An 18,200-nucleotide genomic window follows, 5' to 3' on the forward strand; every position below is an offset into this window, starting at 1 on the left:
CAATAAAAGTAGAGGAGACAGGTTAGTTACTTAAAACTTCACACTTTTGGGGCGCCTGGGTGGCGTAGTCGGTTAAGCGTCCGACTTCAGCCAGGTCACGATCTCGCCGTCCGTGGGTTCGAGCCCCGCGTCAGGCTCTGGGCTGATGGCTCAGAGCCTGGAGCCTGTTTCCGATTCTGTGTCTCCCTCTCTCTCTGCCCCTCCCCCGTTCATGCTCTGTCTCTCTCTGTCCCAAAAATAAATAAACGTTGAAAAAAAAAAATTTAAAAAAAAAAAAAAAAAAACTTCACACTGTTATAAAATAAATTTTTTTCTAATATACAAGCTTTAGAAAACATAGCACTAATAGTAGCTGTCCCTTCTACAGAATTTTTCCTGTACTATCTCATTTGATCTTCGTAACAATCTAATAGGTACTTTCCCCATGACTCCAAAGAAGGAAAATGAGTCAAGGCAGGCCAACCAATGTGCCCACCTGGGCTCATGTAATGATATTGGAGCAGACATCAACAACTCAAAGCAGCAGACTTGCCAGGACCCAGCTTGATCTCACCTGCTCAAGTCTGTCTTTCCTACCACTGGGTAGCTGGGTGGTCCCAGACACTGAGCTGACCTCTCTATAAGGTGATGCTAGTGAAACACAAATCAAAAGCCAGGACACAGTCACACAGTGAGAGGGACAAAGGGAACACTGGCCCATCTGAGGAGTGGGAAGGCAAGTGCTCCTGGAGTGCTGAGTAAGCATATTGCCTTAAAAGAATCATAAGCGAGTGATTCAGTAAGTGTGTGTGAGGGTCAGGTCCTAGGATCTAACATTTTGGGGAAGGTATTTGGGGCAGCTTCTTTCTCATTTTCAACTTGATGTATGCAGTCAGATGCTGGCTCTGCTACTTACCAGGCACATAACCTTGGACACATACTTCATTTCTCTTTGTCAATTTTCTCATCCATAAAGTGGGCCTAATAACTGCACCTACATTTGAGGGCTGCAAGGATACGTAGTATGTAAAGTACCCAGAACTAGAGTTAGCCACACTGGTGTTTCTGTAATTAAACTTTTATGGAAACACAGCCACACTCTCATTATATATTGTCTATGCCGCTTTGATGTTACAACAGTGGAATGAGGTAGTTGTGATAAATATTCACTCTCTGGACCTTTATAGGAAAAATAACCCTGGCTTAGAACATTGCTGGAGCATAGGTACTCAAGGTATTATTTAAACCCAAACTCACTTCCAGAATGATAAGCCTGAGTATGTGCACAAAGACAGAAACAAAAGTATTGACTATGGTGGTGACAAATGTGAAACAACAATGTCAATTAATAAGCTGATTATATAAATTATAATATGTCCATGTTATGGAACACTATACAGATATTAAAAAGGAATGAAGGAAAATTTGTGTATATACACTGTGTATGCCAACATATAAATATCTCCAAGATCTTTAAATGAGCCAAAATCATCAAATGGATAGGTACAGTGATATATGCAATATAATCTCATTATGTTACCAAAAGAACACACACAAAAAAACAAAAACTATGTGTATGTACAGAAAAGGCTATATAGTACCACAGAAGTACTGAGGAAATTTCACTTTTAATATATATAGTTCTGGGGGTGCCTGGGTCGCTCAGTCAGTTAAGTGTCCGACTCTTGGTTTTGGCTTAGGTCATGAACTCATGGTTCATGGGATCAAGCCCCGCATTGGGCTCTGCACTGATAGCACAAAGCCTGCTTGGGATTCTCTCTCTCCCTCTCTCTCTGCCCCTTCCTTGCTTGCACACTCTCTCTCTCAAAATAAATAAGTAAACTTAAAATATATGTATTATATATGTTATGTATAATATATATATATATTTATATATATATACACACACACACACACAGAGTTCTGTATGGTTTCAATTTTTTAATAACTGGAAGTTTTATCATTCTTTTCATGACTTAAAAATATTACTCAAGATTATACCGTGCATATTTTCAGACCACAACGTTATGAAACTCGAAATCAACCACAAGAAAAAATTTGGAAAGGTAACAAATACTTGGAGACTAAAGAACACCCTACTGAAGAATGAATGGGCCAACCAAGAAGTTAAAGAGGAAATTAAAAAGTTCATGGAAGCCAATGAAAATGATAACGCCACAACCCAAAACCTCTGGGACGCAGCAAAAGCGGTCATAAGAGGAAAGTATATAGCAATCCAGGCTCTCCTAAAGAAGGAAGAAAGATCTCAGATACATGACCTAACCTTATGCCTTAAAGAGCTGGAAAAAGAACAGCAAATAAAACCCAAGATCAGCAGAAGACAGGAAATAATAAAGATTAGAGCAGAAATTAATGCTATTGAAACCAAAAAAAAAAAAAAAACAGTAGAACAGATCAATGAAACCAGAAGCTGGTTCTTTGAAAGAATTAGCAATATTGATAAACCACTAGCCAGTTTGGAAAAAAAAAAAAAAAAAAAAAAAAAAAAAAAAGGGACCCAAATAAATACAATGAAGAATGAAAGGAGAGATCACAACCAACACAACAGAAATAAAAACAATGAGAGAATATTATGAGCAGTTATATGCCAACAAAATGGGCAATCTGGAAGAAATGGACAAATTCGTAGAAACATATTACACTACCAAAACTGAAACAGGAAGAAATAGAAAATTTGAAAAGACCCATAACCAGTTAAGGAAATCGAATTAGTAATAAAAAATCTGCCAAAAAACAAGACTCCAGGGCCAGATGGCTTTCCAGGGGAATTCTACCAAACATTTAAGGAAGAGTTAACACCTATTCTCTTGAAACTTCTCCAAAAAATAGAAATGGAAGGAAAACTTCCAAACTCTGTCTCTGAAGCCAGCATTACCCTGATTCCAAAACCAGACAGAGACCCCACTCAAAAGGAGAACTATAGACAAATTTCCCTGGTGAACATGGATGCAAAAATCCTCCACAAGATATTAGCCAACCGGATCCAACAATACATTGAAAATATTATTCACCACAACCAAGTGGGATTTATACCTGGGATGCAGGGCGGGCTCAATATCCACAAAACAACATGATTCATCACATCAATAAAAGAAAGACAAGAACCGTATGATCTTCTCAACAGATGCAGAGAAAGCATTTGACAAAATACAGCATTCTTTCTTGATAAAAACCCTCAAGAAAGTAGGGATAGAAGGATCATACCTCAAGATCATAAAAGCCATATTTGAACGACCCAATGCTAATATCATCCTCAATGGGGAAAAACTGAGAGCTTTCCCCCTAAGGTCAGGAACAAGACAGGGATGTCCACTCTCGCCACTGTTATTCAACACAGTACTGGAAGTCTTAGTCTCTGCAATCAGACAACACAAAGAAATAAAAGGCATCCAAATCAGCCAGGAGGAAGTCAAACTTTCACTCTTCACAGATGAAACCCAAAATATTCCACCAAAAAACTGCTAGAACTGATTCATGAATTCAGCAAAGCTGCAGGATATAAAATCAATGCACAGAAATCGGTTGCATTCCTATACACCAACAATCAAGGAATCGACCCCATTTACAGTTGCACCAAAACCCATAAAATACCTAGGAATAAATCTAACCAAAGAGGTGAAAAATCTATACACTGAAACTATAGAAAGCTTATGAAAGAAATTGAAGAAGACACACACACACACACACACACACACACACACACACACACAAAGGAAAAAGATTCCAGGCTCCTGGATAGGAAGAACAAATATTATTAAAATATCGATACTACCCAAAGCAATCTACATATTCAATGCAATCTCTATCAAAATAACACCAGCGTTCTTCAAAGAGCTAGAACAAATAATCCTAAAATTTGTATGGAACCAGAAAAGACCCCGAATAGCCAACGCAATCTTGAAAAAGAAAACCAAAGCAGGAGGTATCACAATCCCGGACTTCAAGCTATACTACAAGCTATAATCATCAAGAGACAGTATGGTACTGGCACAAGAACAGACATTCAGATCAATGGAACAGAATAGAGAACCCAGGAATGGACCCACAAACATATGGGCAACTAATCTTTGACAAAGCAAGAAAGAATATCCAATGGAATAAAGACAGTCTCTTCAGCAAGTGGTGCTGGGAAAACTGGACAGCGACATGCAGAATGAACCTGGACCACTTTCTTACACCATACACAAAAATAAACTCAAAATGGATGAAAGACCTCAATGTAAGACAGGAAGCCATCAAAATCCTTGAGGAGAAAGCAGGCGAAAACCTCTTTGATCTTGCCCGCAGCAACTTCTTACTCAACATGTCTCCAGAGGCAAGGGAAACAAAAGCAAAAATGAACGACTGAGATCTTATCAAACTAAAAAGCTTCTGCACAGCAAAGGAAACCATTAGCCAAACTAAAAGGCAACTGACAGAATGGGAGAAGATATTGCAAATGACATATCAGATAAAGGGTTAGAATCCAAAATCTATAAAGAACTAATCAAACTCAACACCCAAAAAAACAAAGAATCCAGTGAAGAAACGGGCAAAAGACATGAATAGACACTTCTCCAGAGAAGACATCCAAGTGGCCAACTGACACATGAAAAAATGCTCAATATCACTCATCATCAGGGAAATACAAATCAAAACCACAATGAGACACCACCTTACACCTACCTGTCAGCATGGCTAACATTAACAACTCAGGCAACAACAGATGTTGGCGAGGATGCAGATAAGGAGGATCTCTTTTGCATTGTTGGTGGGAATGCAAGCTGGTGCAGCCACTCTGGAAAAGTGTGGAGGTTCCTCAAAAGACCAAAAATAGAACTACCTTATGACCCAGCAATTGCACTACTAGGTATTTATCCAAGGGATACAGGTGTGCTGTTCAAAGGGACATATACACCCCAATGTTTATAGCAGCATTATCACCATAGCCAAGGTATGGAAAGAACCCAATTGCCCATCAATGGATGAATGGATAAAGAAGATGTGGTTGTGTGTGTGTGTGTATACACACACACACACACAATACATGTATACATACAATGTAGTATTGCTCAGCAATCAAAAAGAATGAAAGCTTGCCATTTGCGACTACGTGGATGGAACTGGAGGGTATTATGCTAAGTGAAATTAGTCAGTCAGAGAAAGACAAATATCATATGACTTCACTCATATGAGGACTTTAAGACACAGAACAGATGAACACAAGGGAAGGGAAGCAAAAATAATATAAAAACAGGGAGGGGGACAAAACATAAGAGACTCTTAAATATGGAGAACAGAGGGTTACTGGAGGGGTTGTTGGAGGGGGGATGGGCTAAATGAGTAAGGGGCATTAAGGAATCCACTCCTGAAATCATTGTTGCACTATATGCCAACTAATTTGGATGTAAATTTAAAAAAATAAAATTAACTTAAAAAAATATATTACTTGAGGCCGCCTGGGTGGCTCAGTCAGTTGAGCATCTGACTTCAGCTCAGGTCATGATCTCGCGGTCTATGAGTTCGAGTGCCGCATCAGGCTCCATGCTGACGGCTCAGAGCCTAGAACCTGCTTCGGATTCTGTTTCTCCCTCTCTCTCTCTGCCCCTTCCCTGCTCGAGCTCGGTCTCTCTCTCTCTCTCTCAAAAATAAATAAGCATTAAAGAAAATTTTTTTTAAATACTGCTTGAATCTCTCAGGCTGTATCCTAAACGTACACTTTTCAAACCTTCATGTCTTTACCCCTTGGGGATAAACTAGCAAATGGATTAATCTCAAATTCATCGTGCTAAGTGAACTAATAATAAGCCAGACTCAAAGACCGTATACGACATTCTGGAAAAAGCAAAACTGTAACAATGGACAACAACTCAGTGGTTGCCGGGAGTTGAAAATGGGAGGAAGGGCTGCCTACAAAAAGACAGTTGAAGGAATTTGGCGGGTGACAGAACTGCTCTGTATCTTGATTGTGATGGGAGTCATATGACTACGCATTTGTCAAAACTCATTGAACCATACACCAAAAAGATAACTTTACTGCATGTAAATTTAAAAATAAATCCAAATAAACACACATACCAAAATAAAGGAAAATTTTCTTTGAGCGACGTATCAGCACACAAACACATGTATATATGTATTAACACAGGAAATGTATTCCACCACAATTCTATTTGCCTCTGTCACAGAGATGATGCTCTAGGGGGGAAAAGGCAGCAGAGAATGAAACAGCACCAAATTCCTATTGAATTCCTACAAATGCATACTTGCTGTGTCCCCCGTTTATTTAAAATGTGATTTCTTTTCAGCTCTGTGCCTGCACATCTACATTTCACACGGAAAACCACTAACAACCTGCAGGGATAAGGGACAGCAGGGGTGGGACCCTCAATGGTTCAGGCATTCCAGCACACAGCATCAGAAACTGCCACCTCTGGCTGATGAACCTGGACAGGATTTTCTTGCACAATCACCAAGAGTTGGTGACCAGGGGTCAAGCACAGCAATCTGATCTACAGTACCAGGTATCAATGCTACTTCAATCACTAATCATTGAAGAAATATTAGAAAAAGGCCAAGAAATACCACTGGGCTCACAAAGCAGTAGAAACCGTCCAATGTGGCACACAGTACCCTCTACTACTAGAAAAGAAACACTACAAAGTCTCAGTCGCCCACAGAAGCACAGATCATCCAACACTAGGTTTAATAGCAATTGCTATCTGTACTGTTTAGACATAACACTAAAGTGGACATGGTCTGGACGCCTCTCAGCTTAAAAAACGCTCCTTAAACCCCATTCCCAAATTACCCTCTCACCCTTTTTCTCACACCCACAATGTGCTGCAAACTAAGCGTACGTATTTCATCCTTAAAATACACTCAGTATGGCTGTAGGAACAGCGCAGCCCACGTAACAATCCCCGCGCCTTAACAAAGCCTAAAACTCGTCTCCAAGATTCTGCAAAATGGTTTCGCTTGGCCAGTGTCTCCTCCTTCCCTCAGATAGGGGCACAAAATGAGCAAAAACTGGTTCAGGTCTCGCCGCACGATCTCACTGCAAGCTGTCTGCGCCTTACTTTCCAACAATAACTACAAAACACCAATATACCCTCTCCACTGAGCTCTGCCACGTGCGGGGGGGGGGGGGTCGGGATCCGGAATGCCGGGGCGCAGGCGCCGGGGGCGCTGGATGAGGAGTCAGGGGCCGGAGAGCGCTGGGGCCGGGAATGTGAGGGTTTCGAAGGGCGCATAGACCGGGATGCGCTGGAACTGGCGGTTCGAAGGCACGGAAACAGGCGTCCGTGGGCCAAAGCGATCCCGGGAGGCCGCGCCGCCGGGGAGGCCGCGCCGCGGAGAACCAAGTCCTGGCCGCCCACGGGGCCCCGGCCGGGCACCGCCGCCGCAATGCCCGACTCGGTTCCGAGGGCCGCCTGGACCTCACAGGGTTTATGGAGCTGGGCGGGGGCAGCAGCCTTCCTCACCTGGGTCAGCGGCGGCGGCGGCTCGGGGGTCCCGGACGGGCCCTGGGAGTTTCCAGGCTGAGTGAGTCACTCGGGCGGGCCGGGAATGCGCCAGGAAACACCCGGCCTCCTCCCCTTCCTCCCGGGGCGGGGGCTCTCCCGGCTCGGCCTCTTCCTCCTGGCGCTCCTCCCTCCGCGCTCGGGCCGCAGCTCTGGCAGCTCTCTCCTCTGTGCGGTGCACCGCCCCCCCCCCCCGCCCCCCGCCCACAGCCCCTGCTCGCTCCCCCCCCCCCCCCCCCCCCCCATCCAGCCGGCCCGCCCACGCCCGACGCCAATGGACAGGAAGGAGGCAACAGAAAAACCCTGGCTGCGCTGCCCTCCGGCCGCCTAAGGTGCTTCCTAGGGACAGCCCCGAGGGCCACCTGCCTCAGCTCTGCGTGGGACAGCTGGGGAGTACTGCTGTGAAGCTTCCCCGTGGGAGCCTCCGGGCTCGTGGAGGAAAAGGAGCGGGGCCCGCATCCTGCCTCAGGGCTCCATCGGATCAGGGCGGTGGGTGGATGAGCTGCAGAAAAGACTAAAAGGCGGGACACTCAGGGCGCGTCGTTCCGTCGCCACTGCCATGTAGAAGGTGCGCACACCTGTACTCCGCAGGCCAGAGCATGGCAGGCGGCCAGGTACAGGGTGCAACAGGTATACACCGCCAGAGCCCAGCCAACTAGGGGAGAATGACCCCATCAGACCCTGCAGTGATCATATCTGTTCAACCCCATCTCTTCTCTGAGCCAGGGGCAAACGCAAGTGCAGACTTGGGGGAATGGCTGGGGCGGGGGATGGCTGGCAGAAGAAAACTTGAACAATTCCCAAAAGACAATCTTGACGGAGGCCAATTTAGTAACAAATCATGTGGAAACAGTAAATGGAGTGAGCGTATCACAAGCATGCTTAGGAGAAAAAAACGGCCCTAAACACCCCACGCACCCCACCTACCCACTTCCCCTTCACCCACCCACCGACATTGTGGTTCTAGTGGATGCCCAATAATGATGGGCATCAAGTATTCTAAATCTGGCCACTTAACTATGAAAACCACAAAAGATTTACTTTCAGCTGTTGTCTGGATAATGCAAAAAGTCACAGCAAATGTATCCTGACTAGACCAGAATCTACCGGTTGTTTAAATATTCTGAGAACATTTTTCATAGAAGTTCCTGGAGCTCCCTAACACTCCTGCAAAACATGGGCTTTAAGTAAGCTTCTGGTTCTCAGCCACACATTTTCAATCAGATTACTACTTCACTCTGTCCAGGGCTGAGTCTCAAAGTTAGATTCCAAAGGGTTTTGTTTTGTTTTGTTTTACACTGTAGATGAAGTGATAGAATACAAATTCAAGGTGTATTGGGCATATATAAAAAACCAAGAGAGGAAATAAAATAGAATGCTAAAATATGCTCAATCCAAAGAAGGCAGCAAAAAAGCAAAAAGCGTATAAGATAAGCAGTTACAAAGAGCAAGCTGTTAGGCTTAAATCCAACCATATTATCAATTACATTAAGTGTAAATGGACTAAACACTCCAATTAAATTGTTACACTGAATAAAAACAAATCCCAAATATATGCTATTTAAAATAGACAAAGAGGTTGAAATTAAAAAGATGGAAAACAATCTACCATTTATATAACAATCATAAAAAAGTTTTCATCACTATGTTAATATCAAAGACTTAAAGACAGAGTCACCTGCAATAAAAAGGGACATTTGATAAAGATAAAGAGATCAATTCATTAAGAAAAAAACTTTTTTTTTAGTATGTATGCACCAAATAAATTTTAGAATGCTTGGGAAAATTGATAGAATCAGAAGAAGAAACATGAACATATACAGTCATAATTAGAGATCCTAATTCTCTCCTCATAACTGACAGAACAGGCAGACACAAAAATAAATAATGATACAGAAAAATTTTTTAAACAATTAGTGAAGGTGCCTGGCTGGCTCTGTTGGAAGAGCATGTGACTCTTGGTCTTGGGGGCATGAGTTCAAGTCCCACATTGGGGATAGAGATTACTTAAGCAAACAAATATTTAAATAAATAAATAAATAAATAAATAAATAAATAAATAAATAAAGCAACTAACCTATTTGACCTAAATATTACCTTCACAATACAGAATACAGAATACATTGCATTCAATAAAAGATGCTCAAAACCTTTATACTGAACCCTCCCGGTACTAGTGAGAAGAATGAAAGTTTTCAAATACTTAATATTCGCAAAACATACCCTATGCTAGGAAGTAAAACAAATCTCAACAGATTTCAAAGGGTTGAAATCATATAGTACCTTCTCTGACCACCATGGAATTAAACTAAAAAGGAATAACAAAATTATAACTTTAAATGCTCAACTATTAGAGAATGAAATAATACACCTGTAAATATCCCTTTGATCATATAAGAAATCACATGGAAATTTTAAATATGCAGGACTGGGGCGCCTGGGTGGCGCAGTCGGTTAAGCGTCCGACTTCAGCCAGGTCACGATCTCGCGGTCCGTGAGTTCGAGCCCCGCGTCGGGCTCTGGGCTGATGGCTCAGAGCCTGGAGCCTGTTTCCGGTTCTGTGTCTCCCTCTCTCTCTGCCCCTCCCCCATTCGTGCTCTGTCTCTCTCTGTCCCAAAAATAAATAAACGTTGAAAAAAAAAATTTAAAAAAAAAATAAATAAATATGCAGGACTAATAATGAAAAACAACATTAAAATTTGCAAGATGCAGCTAAATGAATTCTCAGAGGTAAAGTTTATATATGAAATACATATATTATAAAACAAGAAAGGTTTAAAATCAATTATCTAAATGTCTACCTCAAAAAAGTTAGGGGGAAGAAAAGCAAATGAAATCCAAAGAAAATAAAAATGAAAGAAATAATAAAGATAAGGGCAGAGGTCAATGAACTAGAAGAGAGATGACCAAGCAAAAAAGCTTACTTTTAAAAAAACTTTTAGAGGGGCACCTGGCTGACTCAGTCAGTGGAATGTGCAAATCTTGATCTCAGGGTTGTGCATTCAAGTCCCACATTGGGCATAGAGCTTGCTTGAAAGAAAAAAAAATTAATAGAATTGTTACACCCTAGCAAAATTGATTTTAGAAAAATATAAATTACCAACTTCAAAAATAAAAAGGGAAACACCAATAGTTTCTGATAAAAAAATAAAAAGGTATTAAAAAGAAGTATATGAAAAACTTCAAGGAAATAATTTAATAATACAGAAGAAACACAAATTTTTGGAAACACGGTTTTCCAAAACTGACACACACAAAAAAATAGAAAATATAAATGGTTCCATATTGGTAGAAGAAACATAATTGAATCGTTAATTTAAAACCTTCCCTCAAAGAAAATCTCCACGTCTATATAGCTTCAGCAGTGAATTCTATAAAACATGCAAGGAAGAAACAATACCAATTGTATAAAATCCCAGTATTTAAAAGTATGGTCTTGGCTCAACAATAGCCAAAGTATGAATGGAAAGAGCCCAAATGTCCATTGACAGATGAATGAATAAAGAATACACACACACACATACACACATATACACACAATGGAGTATTACTTGGCAATCAAAAAGAGTGAAAACCTGCCATTTACAACTATGTGGGTGGAATTAGAGGGTATTATGCTAAGCAAAATTAGAGAAAGACAAATATCATATGACTTCACTCATATGAGGACTTTAAGATATAAAACAGAGGAACATATGGGAAATGAAGCAAAAATAATATAGAAACAAGGAGGGGGAAAAGTATAAGAGACTTAAATACAGAGAACAAACTGAAGGTTGCTGGAAGGGTTGTGGATGGGGAGATGGGCTAAATGAGTAAGAGGCATTAAGGAAGACACTTGTTGAGATGAGCACTGGGTGTTATACACAGGGGATATATCACCGAAATCTACTCCTGAAATCATAATTGCACTATATGCTAACTTGGATGTAAATTAAAAATTTATTAATTAATTAAAGAAAGAAAGAAAGATAAAGAAAAACCAGTGGGAAATCTGGGTGAGGAAATCATTGGGAAAAAACAAAAACAAACTGTAAGTGCCCAGTTTATATAATTTTTAATTATAATCCAAGATTTTATATGTATATATAGTATGTATATAATTAACACGGCCATAGTAAAGATGATCAGCAATTGATTACTAGAAAAAAATACAAAGATTTGAAATGTCATTCAAATGATAGTTTCCATTATATTGGTAATACACAGCATAACTCACATAGTCTGAAATACCTGGGTCATCCTAATTATAAAATAATGTCTCGTGGTGAGAAATTTATTTCTTACCTATATTTCTAATTTTACAATGAATCATTTGTGATATTTGGTATATAGTCATAAATGCCAAGACTGCAACAAAACAAAGCAAAACAAAAAACAAGTAAAAAAACAAACAAAACCCACAAGAAATCAAGAAATTAATGAAGAAAAAAAATAGGCCAAGAGAAATAGATCTCAACATGACTGAGATACTGGAGTTAGTAGGGAAGGACTTTAATACAACTACTGTAACATATTTATGCTACTCTTTCTTTGTCAAAAAGAAAAAAGAAAAAGTATGGTCTTGGCATGAGGATATACAAATAGATCAATGAAACAGAATAGTGAGAAATAAGTCCTGCTGTAGACTGAATATTTGTGTCCCTCCAAAATTCATATGTTGAAACCAAATCCCCAATGTGTTGGGATTTACAAGTGGGGCTTTTGGAAGGTGATTAGGCCATCAGGGTAGAGCCCTCATGAATAGGATTTGTGTCCTTAGAAAAAAGACTCCAGAGAGTTCTTCATCCCTTCCACTATGTGAGGTTACAGGTCTATGAGCCAGGAAGTAGGCTCTTACCAGACACTGAATCTGTCAGCACCTTGATCTTGAGCTTCCCAGCCTCCAGAACTTTGAGAATTAAAATCCTGTTGTTTATAAGCCACCCAGTTTATGGTATTCTGTTATAGCAGTCCAAATGGACTAAGACAAGCCCACAACGGTATGGTCAGTTGATATTCAGTAAAGGTGCCAAAGTAATTCAATGAGATGAGAAATAGACAGGATTTTTTTAAGGTGCTAAATAACTGCATAACCATGTGGGGGGAACACTGAACCTTCCCCTTGCACACACCATATGCAAAAATTAACTCAATATGGATCATAGATCTAAATGTGAAATCTAAAAGATAGATACAATGCTTCTAGATGAAAACATAAAAGAATAATTTCAAAATTTGTGGTAGACATGGTAGACATAGGCAAAAACTTCTTAGAACAGATAAGGTTCTTTCATCAATATCTTTAAGGAAAAAATGATAAATTGATTGGATCAAAATTGTATAACTTCCCATCAAAAGGCAATGTTAAGAGAATGAAATGCCAAGGCACAGACTAGAAGACAATATTGCTATACATGTAATTGACAAAGGAGTTATATCCAGAGTATACAAAGAACTCCTACAAATCAACAGTAAAATGACAACCCAATAAAAACAGGACACTTCAAAAAAGAAATCATATTGGATATCTCTTATAAAAACATACATGTACACAATGGTACAATAATTCTACTTCTATGTATTTACCCAAGAGATATGAAAATGTATCTCTACACAAAAACTTGTACGTGAAAATTCTTTGTTTTTAAAGTTTATTTATTTATTTTTGAGATGAGGGAGGGAGGGGGCAGAGAGAGAGGAAGAGAGAGAATCCTGAGCAGGTTTCACATCAGCGCAGAGCCCAATGTGGGGCTCGAACCCATGAAACATGAGATCACTATCTGAGTCAAAACCAAGAGTTGGATGCTTAACTGACTAACCCACCCAGGTGCCCCTGTACATGAACATTCTTATGAGTTTTATTCATAATAGCAAAAACTAGAAACAACTCAAAGTGCATAACTAGGAAAAATGGATAAATCGTGCTATATTCATACAATGGAATAACACTAATAAAAAGGAAAGAATGATGGAAGCATTATCACAAAATGGATGAATCTCAAGATTATTACATAATTTTACCACATAGAAAAGATAATGTGTTGGTTGGTGTGAGCAAAATGACAGAGTAGGAAACCCTAAACCCTTGTTCTCCCACAAAAACATCAAGTTGTTTATAAGCCACCCAGTAGCTTACCAAAGTAGCTTTGTGAGTACTCTAGAAACCAGTTAGTAATCTGCAGCAACTAAACAAATGCACGAAGAAAAAGTTATACTGAAAATATTCCAAACAAAAATTTCATGGCATTTTTGATCACCCTTGCCTACTACCCTTCCTCCCCCCCACCACCCGGTCTGATTTAGGAGGAAGCCACTCAATTTCTGGTCCCTCCCTTAGGATGAAAGGAAAAAAGTGGGAGTTGTCTGCAATGTTCTGACTTGTCTGGGGGTTTTTAGAGAGATTGTTTTTTGTCTTGCTTGGCTCACAGTGATGACAGGAATGGTGGATTAATTTGAATATCAGGTTGGAGGCTGATGAAAGCAGTGGTGGATGTCAGAGCATGGTGGAGAGCTGTAGGGAATTTCAGACCTAGAGATTAATTATGCATAGAGGAATACAATAGAACATCTAAAGCCCTGAGGTTGAGACTCTTAGGGAAACAAGACATTTTAAAAGCAGCTGTGTATATAGGGTATGGGGGGGGGGGAAGCATTCACACACCCCAAGAATGAAGAATGATACATGCCTTAAGTCTTCACTTGCAATGATTAGTGAATGTCTTCCACTGCATGGAGTCAGTCTGCAAAGACTGAGAGAGGTACCTGTTTTTTCAATGCTTAATTTTCAACAGAATATCACAAGGCATACAAAGAAGCAGGGGAACATGACCCATCCAAAGGAACAAAATTAATCTCCAGAAACTGACTCTAAAGAAACACAGGTTTCAGACTTACTTGACAAAGACTTTGAAACAACTACCTCAAATATGCTTGATGCGCTAAATTAGAACACATACAGAGAACTAAAGGAAATCAGGAAAACACAATATAAGCATACATTGATATATTGTTATATGAACAAAATGAGAATATTGACAAAGAGAAATTCTGGAGATCCAGTTTCTGGTCTAGCATATCTGGAGCTTGAAAGTTGTCACTGTGTCCTAACAAGTAAAAAGCTACAAGAACTGAAAATCAACAGTTCTTAGATCCATTAAAGAAGTGAGGTCACAGGACAAATTGCTAACTCATAAATCAGAGAGATAAGACAGGTGGATACAAAGAATCAGAACTTACCAAAAGAGAAAGCCATGAACAGAAACTTTTAGGGACCTAGTACTAGGGTAGGGAAACCTAAGCTGAAACTAATGAACTGCCAGAGCCTCAGTGTAGATAAGCTTAAGACTTAAAAATTCCAGGAGGGAGCCTGTCTTATATCCACAATTTTGCAATTTTTATCTCCAGGAGTCTTACTATGTTCTCACAGTGAAGACTGGAGAAAAATCACCTTGTGCTTCCAGCAAGAGGAGAAAAAGGAACTGTTTTGAAATATTCCAGAGTAGTATGTTCTTAACAAAGCCTGTCCTCAAGAGGACCATTTCAACAAACCCTAACTCATGGCAGGGGGTGGGGGGGGGGTGGGTATCAAAGCATAACCAACCTGAGTGAAGGGAAATACTCAATGCAGCCTCTTCTAGCCATCCTGTCCCACCTAAAGGGGAGAAAACTGAGAAACACTTGTGAAGTTCACAGCCCGGGGGCATAGGCTTACTAGAAAATGGAGAACTAATTGATATAGTTTGAAGGGGGGTTTAGGAGGATTGGTCAAAAAAAAATTCTTAAGACATTTTTAGTGCAAAAAAGATTATAGCACAGGGACAGGTCCTGCAGGCAGAAAGAGCTGGACTGGGGTTATGAAGACTGTGTCAGATTTTCTATCCTATGGACAGGAGGGTGATGTTAGGGGTCCAGGAAATTGAGTCTATACTATAGGTTTCTGGAGCTTGCTTTTTCTTGTAAAGCATTAAGACAGTTGCAAACTGATGAAGACTCACATCCTATCAGTTGACCATTTGTTTTTCCTCTTTCCTTTATTCTTGGGCAGCCAGGAGTGCCTAACAAATGTCACATACATCTTACCTGGGTGGGAGGGTAGTTGCAGGGTGTTAGCTTGTGCTTTGCTCTCAGCTTACCTTTTGCTTCTTCATCATAATCATAATTTCATGAACTATGGAATTCTTCCCACCCCACTACATCTTAATGTCATGTCAATAAAAGTCTATTTACCACAGATCCTTTTACCCAGTAAGATAGAGAAACTGAAAGACTCCATAAAAATCTGCTTTTTTTCCTTTTCCTGCTTCTATTCTTGCTAAGACTTGTACCTCCACCCCACATGACACATGCCTTGTAATGCAAATAGCATTGTAAGGGACAAGGAGTTCATGATTTCTCTAGAACTGATAACATCTAAGGAAGGACCAGATGAGAATGATCAGATGAAGTTATCATATATGTATTCCAGATCACCAGAGCTAGACATCTCAATGCCAAGACCCCTGACTCCAAGGAATAACATCTGTGATCTCATCTTTGTTCTAACCAGTTCCTGGATGCCTAAGAGGACACGGACACCAGACCACTGTCCGCAGTAAAAATCCCCAGACCCCAAATAAAGACAAGACCCCCTCCTTTCCTTTCTGAGTCTCCCAGACATTCCTTCTGTATGTGCACTCCCTCTATACCTTCAATAAACTCTGCTTTTACTGCCTGCTGACTTGAGTTTGATTTCCATCCTATACACAGCCAATGACCCTCTTGGCTGGTCCTGCAGGACTCTCTCTGGATCTCTGGAGCCAGCCTGCCAGCATCACCAGTACATAATATATGTGTTTCAACAAACATTTTAAGTACAATAACAGGCAAAAAAAAAAAAAACAGTTTAAAGAGACAGAGCAAGCATCAGAACCATACTCAGGTATGGGAGGGATGTTGGAATTATCAGAATAAGATTTTTCAAAACTATTATTAATAAGCTAAGGACATATTGTTCAAGTATTCTATTTCCTTATTTGGTCAAAAATAATTTGACCATATATGTGAGGGTTTCTTTATGGCTTTCTATTCTATTTCATTGGTCTGTATGTCTGTCTTTATGCCAGTACTACATTGTTACGATTACTGTATGTTATGATTACTATAGCTTTATAGTAAATTTTTTAAATCAATTTGACCTAAAAGACATATACAGAACACTCCAATCAACATCAGAATAAACATTTTTCTAAGGTGTATAAGGAACATTCTCTAGAATAGACCATATGTTAGGCAACAAAACAAGTCTTCAGGAATTTAAAGAGATTTAAATCATACAAAACATCTTTTTTGATTACAGTGGAATAAAACTAGAAATCACTAGCAGAAGGAGCTCTTTGCTCCTCCTTGTTCAACAGATGTGGCATCTTCTGGCGCAGTCTTGCCATGTCTTACATCCCAAGACATGGTGGTGAAGGTTGGAGTAAGCAGGTTTAGCTGTATTGGGCACCTAGTCACCAAGGCTGATTTTCACTCTGGCAAAATAGATATTGTCACCATCAATAACCCCTTCATTGACCTAAACATGGTCTACATGCTCCAGTATGATTCTGCCCAATGCAAATTCAATGGCACAGTCAAGGCTGAGAATGGGAAACCTGTCATTAATGGAAAGCCCATATCTGTCTTCCAGGAGTGAGATCCTGCCAACATCAAATGGGGATAATGCTGATGCTGAGTATGTTGTGGAGTCCACTGGTATCTTCACCACCAGACCCTTCTGCTGATGCCCCCATGTTTGTGACAGGCATGAACCATGAGAAGTATGACAACTTCCCCTAGATTGTCAGCAATGCCTCCTGCACTACCAATTGCTTGGCACCTCTGGCCAAGGTCATCCATGACAACTTTGGCATCATAGAGAGACTCATGACCACAGTCCATGCCATCACTGCCAGCCAGAAAACTGTGAATGGCCCCCCTTGGGAAGCTGTAGCATAATGACTGAGGGCCTTTCCAGAACATCATCCCTGCTTCTACTGACACTGCCAAGGCTATAGGCAAAATAATCCCTGAGCTGAATGGAAAGCTCACTGGCATGCCCTTCTGTGTCCCCACACCCCAGTGTGTCAGTTGTTGATCTGGCTTGCTGCCTGGAGAAAGCTGCCAAATACAGTGAAGTGCCATGGTAGTGAAGCAGGCTTCAGAGGGACCCCCAAGGGCATCCAATTGGGAAAGGATTGTCTTTTTAATAAATGGTACTGTAAAAATTGGATATCCATATGCAAAAGAGTGAATTTGGACAATCACTTTAACCCACATACAAAAATATACTCAAAATAGGTCAAAGACATAAATGTTAGAGCAAAAACTATAAAACTCTAAAGAAAAACATAAGAGAAGTGTTTCATGACAGTAAATTTGGCAATGATATCTTGGATATGTTGCCAAAAGTACAGATAACAAAAAGAAAAAATAGGCAAATGGGACTAACAACAAATCTAAAAACTTCTGTGCATCAAAGGACACAACAAGTAAAGTGAAAGGCAACTCCTGGAATAGAAGAAGATATTTCCAGTCATATATCTGATAAGGGGCTAAAATACAAAATATATAAAGAACTTACACAACTCCACAACAGCAAAAAACAAGCAACTCAATTCAAGACTGGGCAAAGGGGGGAGGAGTTAAAGCGGCAGAGGAGTAGGGTGACCCTAAGCTTGCCTCCTACCTTGAACATAG

General features: G+C 40.3%; 1 protein-coding gene and 1 pseudogene across 2 annotated transcripts in view; one reads left to right on the forward strand and one right to left on the reverse strand.

Moving 5' to 3' along the window:
* Positions 1 to 7,589, reverse strand: part of CYFIP1 (cytoplasmic FMR1 interacting protein 1) — a 133,933-nt gene extending 126,344 nt beyond the window's left edge. The window contains exon 1 of one of the 2 annotated variants that reach the window (XM_030317599.2): positions 7,464 to 7,589. The gene's annotated coding sequence lies outside the window, so the exon portion shown is untranslated. The remainder of the gene's footprint in view (positions 1 to 7,463) is intronic. The other variant, XM_030317600.1, reaches the window with a different exon arrangement.
* A 9,334-nt stretch (positions 7,590 to 16,923) lies between these two features.
* LOC115516978 lies at positions 16,924 to 17,650 on the forward strand (annotated as a pseudogene).
* The last annotated feature ends 550 nt before the right edge of the window (positions 17,651 to 18,200 follow it).

This window comes from Lynx canadensis, chromosome B3 (assembly GCF_007474595.2).
Source record: "Lynx canadensis isolate LIC74 chromosome B3, mLynCan4.pri.v2, whole genome shotgun sequence".
Taxonomy (NCBI): Eukaryota; Metazoa; Chordata; class Mammalia; order Carnivora; family Felidae; genus Lynx; species Lynx canadensis.